Source organism: Sebastes fasciatus, chromosome 11 (genome assembly GCF_043250625.1).
Source record: "Sebastes fasciatus isolate fSebFas1 chromosome 11, fSebFas1.pri, whole genome shotgun sequence".
Lineage (NCBI taxonomy): Eukaryota > Metazoa > Chordata > Actinopteri > Perciformes > Sebastidae > Sebastes > Sebastes fasciatus.
The window spans coordinates 2,851,491-2,860,909 of NC_133805.1; positions in this window are offsets into that span (position 1 = coordinate 2,851,491).

Sequence of the window (9,419 nt, forward strand, 5' to 3'; positions counted from 1 at the left end):
TCTGCAAGAATTGGCATTTTTCCGGCGATTGGATGTCGAGCACTTGTGTTGTGTAAACTGCTTAGAAACCCCCTTATTGTCAATCTATAGCTAGGAAAGCCATCCATCCTCTGAATGCTCTAGGTCTCTAGTTTGATCCATCCATCCTCTGAATGCTCTAGGTCTCTAGTTTGATCCATCCATCCTCTGAATGCTCTAGGTCTCTAGTCTGATCCATCCATCCTCTGAATGCTCTAGGTCTCTAGTCTGATCCATCCATCCTCTGAATGCTCTAGGTCTCTAGTCTGATCCATCCATCCTCTGAATGCTCTAGGTCTCTAGTCTGATCCATCCATCCTCTGAATGCTCTAGGTCTCTAGTTTGATCCATCCATCCTCTGAATGCTCTAGGTCTCTAGTCTGATCCATCCATCCTCTGAATGCTCTAGGTCTCTAGTCTGATCCATCCATCCTCTGAATGCTCTGGGTCTCTAGTTTGATCCATCCATCCTCTGAATGCTCTAGGTCTCTAGTCTGATCCATCCATCCTCTGAATGCTCTAGGTCTCTAGTCTGATCCATCCATCCTCTGAATGCTCTAGGTCTCTAGTTTGATCCATCCATCCTCTGAATGCTCTAGGTCTCTAGTTTGATCCATCCATCCTCTGAATGCTCTAGGTCTCTAGTCTGATCCATCCATCCTCTGAATGCTCTGGGTCTCTAGTTTGATCCATCCATCCTCTGAATGCTCTAGGTCTCTAGTTTGATCCATCCATCCTCTGAATGCTCTAGGTCTCTAGTCTGATCCATCCATCCTCTGAATGCTCTAGGTCTCTAGTCTGATCCATCCATCCTCTGAATGCTCTAGGTCTCTAGTTTGATCCATCCATCCTCTGAATGCTCTAGGTCTCTAGTTTGATCCATCCATCCTCTGAATGCTCTAGGTCTCTAGTCTGATCCATCCATCCTCTGAATGCTCTGGGTCTCTAGTTTGATCCATCCATCCTCTGAATGCTCTAGGTCTCTAGTTTGATCCATCCATCCTCTGAATGCTCTAGGTCTCTAGTCTGATCCATCCATCCTCTGAATGCTCTAGGTCTCTAGTCTGATCCATCCATCCTCTGAATGCTCTAGGTCTCTAGTCTGATCCATCCATCCTCTGAATGCTCTAGGTCTCTAGTCTGATCCATCCATCCTCTGAATGCTCTAGGTCTCTAGTTTGATCCATCCATCCTCTGAATGCTCTAGGTCTCTAGTCTGATCCATCCATCCTCTGAATGCTCTAGGTCTCTAGTCTGATCCATCCATCCTCTGAATGCTCTGGGTCTCTAGTTTGATCCATCCATCCTCTGAATGCTCTAGGTCTCTAGTCTGATCCATCCATCCTCTGAATGCTCTAGGTCTCTAGTCTGATCCATCCATCCTCTGAATGCTCTAGGTCTCTAGTTTGATCCATCCATCCTCTGAATGCTCTAGGTCTCTAGTCTGATCCATCCATCCTCTGAATGCTCTGGGTCTCTAGTTTGATCCATCCATCCTCTGAATGCTCTAGGTCTCTAGTTTGATCCATCCATCCTCTGAATGCTCTAGGTCTCTAGTCTGATCCATCCATCCTCTGAATGCTCTAGGTCTCTAGTTTGATCCATCCATGGGGGCGGCTGTGGCTCAGAGGGTAGAGCAGGTTGTCCACCAATCGGAAGGTCGGTGGTTCGATCCCCGGCTGCTCCGGGTCACATGTCGATGTGTCCTTGAGCAAGACACTTAACCCCAAAAAATTGCTCCCGGAGGCATAGCCATCGGTGTGTGAATGAGTATTTAGATTAAATCCTGATGGGCAAAGTTGGCACCTTAGTAGCCTCTGCCATCAGTGTATGTGAATGTGTGTGTGAATGGGTGAATACTGACATGTAGTGTAAAGCGCTTTGAGTGGTCGGAAGACTAGAAAAGCGCTATATAAGTCCAAGTCCATTTACCATTTACCATCCATCCTCTGAATGCTCTAGGTCTCTAGTTTGATCCATCCATCCTCTGAATGCTCTAGGTCTCTAGTTTGATCCATCCATCCTCTGAATGCTCTAGGTCTCTAGTTTGTGGCTGTAAAGTTTCATGAGGCTTTGATTATCCTAGAGGTCACCACAGGTCATTTTATACAGTGAGGTCAATGAAATGTCTCCTATGGGGATTAACATCATTTAACCCTTTAGTCTAACTTTGGAGCGTTATTTAACCTCCTTCCCGACAAGCTAAGCTAACATAACTGAACCTGCTGCAGCCTCTGAGAGGCAGTGAAGTCGGCCGCGGTCGCCTGCGTTAACTTGTTATTGCAGCAGAGACTGAATGTTTAGGTGGCGGCTCTGTGTCCACTGTCCACCCACGCCGTCTCTGTCCTGGAAGAGAATGGGAGGAAGAGGAGTCCAGCGGGGAAGAGGAAGATATCAGACCACGAGAGGAGGAAGTGGAGCATCTCTGTTCATCTCTGCTGAAACAACACTGAACATCTGCCCAGTGAGACACAGCTGGTGTTACACAGCACTTATATGATGAATGCTTTTGATACACATGCTTTAATAAAATACTGAAATACTTCTAACCTAAACATGCAGAAGCAGCGTTCAGTTTTTATTCACCAAATATCTGAAACAAGCTCCCAGAAACCTGCAGGACCTCCAACTCTGAGTTCTTTTAAATCAAAGCTTCAAACGTTCCTGTTTGCTGCTGCTGCCTTTTATTAAACCAGATAATGATCTTATATACTGCACTAGAGCTTTTACTCTTGTGTGTTATATTCTATTTTAGCTTCTATCCTAGCTTTTATTTTTAGCTTGTTTTTATTTTCTAATCTTTAATGTTTTTATAAATGTTTTAATTATGTCTTAATGTTCTTTTGCACTTTGTCGCAATGTTCTTAAATGTTTATGTAAAGCACTTTGAATTGCCCTGTTGCTGAAATGTGCTCTACAAATAAAGCTGCCTTGTTGCCTAACCTTGCAGACTGTATGTCATGCTGATACCTTTTCACCTTCTATAAAATGTATGACTAGTAAATGTTACCATTTACTATTACTGAATGCAATTTGCTTCATTATAAGTTGTCTTTCAATCAAACATTAAGATATAAGTGGAAAACAACTGTTCACAAAACATGATAGACATGACCACTGACTATTTGTGGAACAATTTCGCCACAAATTCACATCCTGACCAGATACGGTCCAGACATATACTCGCTTTAGACTGAGTCTTGTTCTTTTCATGTCTTCACTGCACAGAGATCAGCTGTCAATCAAACATTATGGGCTCTACTTGTTTTCAAAAAAGCAGCAGAGTTGCGTCTCTTTGCTTCTACACTCTTTGCTTTGACATCTTCTCATGAGTTGTTCTGTAAATGTGTGAGTGTCTTCAGGTGGCGCTCCTTCCTGTGTCTGTTTCACTGCCCATGATGATCTTTGTTGTGTTGTTGTTTCTCTTCCACTGCACGGGTCTTAAAGGAAGGTCTAGTGATTTATTTCTTATCGTAGATATTCTGTTCTCACCACTTTTTGTAAAGATATCTAGAATCACATTTATTTGTTGGGCGGACTAAATGTTGTCGTCCAGATCGACGTACAAACGAGATACTAAGATGTTTAATGAAAACTGTAATTATCATGATCATAATCAATAAGGAAATCATTATTCTCTGTTACATCGCTGAGATTCTGCTCAAACAAACTGATTGTGTGGATGGAAATGAATCTGTACGTGAAATCATTGAACAAGAGTCATTTAACAGACTTTACTGATGGGATGTGTGAACAAACTGAAGGTTTCTATAATCAATAAACAAGAATGAACAAAGTCTTTTCTTCCTGTCTTCATTCCAGAGTATCAGACACAGCTGGTGGAGAACATGTGAAACTACTATGAGAGAATAACTGAGGCCTCCTGAAACACCACAAAGTCCAGAGTTCATGTTCAGAGCAGGAGAGCGTTTGTCAGTCGGTCTCTGTCCTTTCAGCTTTCCTCACTAAAACAGCTTCGTCACACACAAACGAGCAGAGTTTTCTATCACTCGTTGCTGTTTCTTTACAGCCGACATTTTCTTTGTGCTCTGAGTCAATATAGAGGATTTATTACTCATAACCTAAAACTGGAAAAACAGTCAGAATTCATTGGGTCAAGTTTGGGTGTGAAGAAGTGTTGTGAAGTCCTTGTTAAGGAACATTGTGTAGATGATTCTTAACATTTGGTTACTAATATTTCCATGTTGTTAAATCAGAGAAATGTTAACCTACAGCCTCAAATCTCACATTCCTTAATACTATTTACAACCTGAGAGTTTAAGTCCAAACTCCTCTCTACCGTCTTTCCCATGTGACCTGAATGCAGCATCAGTGTTACAGGGTGTGACTCCTGTGAACAAACTGACATAGTGTGATATTACATCTATTTAAATGTCTCTTTACTGATGTTGTTTGAAGCTGCCAAAGGCTCAGTGAAGTTTTGACATGTCTTCCTGCAGTGAACATCACAGCAGGTTAATAACAAGAGAAATGTGAAACCTGATGCACAACACAAGAGGGCGCCCTCATCCTGCTAACCAGGGATGTAGTGGAGGTTAAAGCTCCTCTACTCAGTCTGTCTGCATGTTTTAAACCATGTTTTTAAGCCCATCAGAAACTTTATAATGTCTCATACATCATGGTCAGGGTGTCGGACTTCTCTTAGTCAAAGTGAATTCTCCTTTTTTAGTAAAAAAACAAACAGAAAGGAGTGATTTTGCTGGTGGTAGTTTGGCTTGTGTCTCACTAACCGAGGCGTTTACTGTATGTCCTCCTTCATTTCACTTTTTAAAAACCTCACCTGTGTTTTTAATGTTTTAACACTGTTCTAGTAGATTTTCTACTAACTTTAGTTGTTTTTTCTGCCAGCTGCTGAAGTTCAGGTTGACCACAGTGTGTTTGGGTTGTGTGTCAGAAGGTTATTCTCATATCGATGCTTTTTCTTTGTGAAGAATTGTGTCAATAGCACCGATCAATAAATATCAGTAGTGGAGGTTAAAGCAGCTCAACTCAGTTTGTCTCCAGTTTCAGTTAAGAACATCTTTTTAGTCTGATAAAAAGCTTTATAGTAAAAGTGCATTGTGTCATACATCATGGTAAATGGGGTCAAACCAATATTAGTTCTTTAGTTATAGTTATTTAGTCAGGAACCAGACTGTCACTGATTTAATGCACCACCCTGCCAGCACGCTCTGTGACCCAAATCAAACACACCCTAGATGTTGCAGACCAACAAGGTGCATGCTGGATCTGGCCGACCTGCTAACATGCTAACATGCTAACATGCTCATGGTGGATCCTCCAGCGGTGAGTTGTGTGTGTGTGTGTGTGTGTGTGTGTGTGTGTGTGTGTGTGTGTGTGTGTGTGTGTGTGTGTGTGTGTGTGTGTGTGTGTGTGTGTGTGTGAGGCCTTTCTGCTGTTTGTGATAATAATCCCTGATGTGACTGCAGAGCCTCATTCAGCTCAACATGTCTGAAAAGTTTGAGGAGCAGCAGAGTTGATCCTGGAGCAGATCATGGAGGACTTCATGGTGCACGAGACTCCCAGAATGACGTCCAGACAGGTGAGTACAACAACCTCACTGATGGATGTAACTCACTGTACAGAGAGGGACGTCAACAAACACTGTGTTGTATAGAAACGGAGCATTGTGTGTGTGTGTGTGTGTGTGTGTGTGTGTGTCTCTGTGTGTGTGCTACATGGTGTATAAAACTGTGCAGCTCTCCTTTACTTTAACATGTGTGTATGCAGCTGCTGTAGAGTTCATATAGTTCAGGGGTGCCCAATACGTCGATCGCAATCTACCGGTCGATCGCGAAGGTAGTGTGGGTAGATCGCATGGCATTAAAAATAAATAAATAAATAAATAAAAAAAATAAATAGACGTCAGCCTATCATCCATCCTCACTATGAAATGTGTCACTTGATTGACATACAGGGCAGCCAGTCTGACATCTGATCTTTTCTGACACATGGGTCACCACGCATGCGCAAACAAGCGCGCCAAGTGCGGCAAAACTCTAGCAAGCTACCGAGTTGCCTAGTTAGCCTCCAATTTATTTCTTCTAAACTTAAAGGGTATAAAAATGAGTGGGGGAGCTGGACCAAGTAAGAAGCCAAAAACCTACCACTTCCATACGGACTGGGAGGAGGACTTTTTTTTCACAATGTCATATTCGAAGTGCGTTTGCCTCATCTGCCAGTCTACCATTGCTATTCCGAAGAAGGGAAATGTGGAGCGGCATTTTCGGACTGTTCACAAAAACTACAACACTGACTTCCCTCCGAAAAGCGAGCTGAGAAAGAGAAAGGTGAAGGAACTAAAATCCCAGTTCCCAATCCACAGCAGTCATTTTTCTCACAGCTGACCACAAAAGCGAAGGCTGCCACCGAAGCATCATTCCGGGTGAGTCACTTCATCATTAAGAACAAGAAGTCCTTCCAAGACGGAGAGATGATAAAAGAGGCATTCGTTGCAGCAGCTGACTCGTTGTTCCGAGATTTTAAAAACAAACCAGAAATATTATCTTCAATCAAAGCTCTCCAGCTATCAAGAAGTACAGTTACACGGCGCAGTGAAGCCGTGGCCGAGGATTTGACCCAGCAACTTTGGAAGGATATCGCGGACTGCGAGTGTTTCTCACTGCAATTGGACGAGTCTACAGACGTGAGTGACACAGCCCAGTTGTGCATTTTTATTCGGATGGTGTTTCCCGATATGACTGCAAAAGAGGAGCTGTTAACAGTACTGCCCATGAAAGAACACACGCGAGGAGAGGACATTTTTCAGTCTTTCAAAAACTTTATCGAGAAAACCCAGCTCCCAGTGTGGAAATTGGTGTCCATCACCACGGACGGAGCGCCCGCGATGGTTGGCCGCTCAAATGGATTTATTGCCAAGTGCAGGGAGGACGATGCTTTCCCAGACTTCCTCAATTACTACTGCATAATACACCAACAAGCGTTATGCGCAAAAATGCTCAACATGAAAGAGATAATGGATGTGGCAATGAAGATCGCCTGTTCTATTCGTGCCAGATCTCTTCAAAGACGGCTATTCCGTGCGCATCTGGAGAAGGCTGACTGCGACCACTCTGAGTTGTTGCTACACACTGACGTGAGATGGCTTAGTAGAGGGAAATTCCTGCAAAGATTTCGATAGCTCTGTCCGGAGATTAAGGAGTTTTTCCGTGGAGCTAAACATGCAGAATACAACCAACTAAATGACGATCAGTGGCTGCTAGACTTAGCATTTTTAACCGATCTGACCAACATGTTAAATGACCTGAATGTAGAGCTGCAAGGAAAAGACAAAATCGTAATCAATATGATCAGCTCAGTTAATGCTTTCAAATGGAAAATGCAACATCTGTCCTCAAAGATGCAGCGCCATGATTTGGCAAACTTCCAGAACCTCGCGTCAGAGCTGGAGACGCAAGGCAAGGCGTGTGTGCAACTTGACAGTGCACGCTACACAGAGCAGATTGAGAACTGTCTGTCAGAGTTTGACAGACGCTTTCAAGACTTTGTTTAACTGGAGCCAGTCGCTACATTCATGTGCTACCCTTTTCGGGAAGATGCTGAGGCTGATTCACTCGCATCAAAAATTGCAACACTGTTTCACCTGAACTCATCTGGAGTGGAGGATGAGATTTTGACACTACAAACTGACATTCAGCTTAAATCCAGGGCTCATGGACAGTTCTGGAACTTACTCACAGAGGAAAAGTACCTCAACATGAGGAAATGTGCTACCTCCATGACTGCATTATTTGGCTCCACTTATTTATGCGAGTCAGCCTTTTCCCACATGAAGATTATTAAGTCCAAATACCGTTCCACCTTGACTGATGATCATTTGGAAGTGTGCTTGAGGCTGGCTATCAGCAGCTACTGTCCGGACTACACATCCCTGGCTGATTCCATTCAGTGCAAGTCATCAGAGTAAGGTAATGACAAAAAATGTACAGAGTTATATTGTACAATATGGGTTCATGCAGTTATGCAAGGTACACCAACATATATTGTACATATAAAGAATACTCAATATATTTATAAATAAATATATGTTTTGCATTTTTATAGTAGGTAGATCATTTTGACTTGGTCATTTTATAAGTAGCTCGCATGCTGAAAAAGTGTGGGCACCCCTGATATAGTTTATACGACTCCATGTTGTCTGCTTGGTGATGTTTTATTCTGCTGTTGATTCTATAAGAAGTGGCAGGTTATTTTATTTATGTGTCTTAATAATGCTTGTTGCATCCGTCGTGGTGTCCATAGACTTCTTATTTATTGTTCATTAGTTTTGTTTAATTGTCTGAGTTTTGTCTCTTTCCTAATTCATCCTGGTAAGGCTGCACCGAGGACGGCCGTTGTATGTTTATAATCCATCATTGATATTTAATAGAATTCATTTTGTAACCTATAGGTGTTCTTTGATTTAACAACAAACAGGGCTTTCATCCAGAGACCGCTGTTCGTGTCCTGCGCGTTACAAAATTCAGTTTCATATTCACTGTCCAAACATAGTAGCTTTAAGCCCAACCATGTTGTTTTTTTCCTAAACCTAACTAAGTGGTTTTGTTGCCTGAATCTAAACAAGCATATTTGTTTAATTCACAACATTAACGTGTTTACTGCCACCGAGAAGTGACGCAGAGGGATCTGTTTTTTTAGGAAAATGGCATTAAAGGAACAGTGTGTAGGATCTGGCGGTATCTAGTGGTGAGGTTGAGACTGCAACCGACTGAAGCCTCTCCCGTGTGCCAAGCGTGTTGGAGAGCTACAGTGGCCGACGCGAAAACGCGGATGACCCTGTCGAGAGCCAGTTGTTGTAAGAGCAGCGTGGGTCATCTGGATCAGAGACAGCGCTTAGAGTGTGTGTGTACGAGGGAAGTGAGTGGTGAAGCAAGAGACAGAGAGAGCCGCGACGGCGGGAGCGAGTTACGTTATCGACTCCAGCCCAAGCCGTTCTGGGCTACTGTAGAAACATGGCGGTGCATCATGGTGGACTCCCTGAAGAGGACCCGCTCTCTTAACGGATCATTCTAAGGTCACAAAAACATGATTCTTATTTTCAGGTGATTAGACACTAAAGAAAACATACTTATTAATATTATATTCCATTTCTGCCAATAGATCCCCCTAATTGTTACTCACTGGTCCTTTATCACACTGATTGTTTTTATGTAGTTTGCATTTGTTTATTTAGGTTATACTTATTATAAGGCCAGTAATCTCTCATTAGAGTCACATGATCTGATGCATTCAGGTCCTGTGGGATTCAGGGCCACTAACACATTTGATATATTTGTTTAAATGCATCTGACATTAAAATTCACCTTTTACTCAAAATGATATTCTAGATTTAATCTGTTTTCTACACAAACATTTGAAGG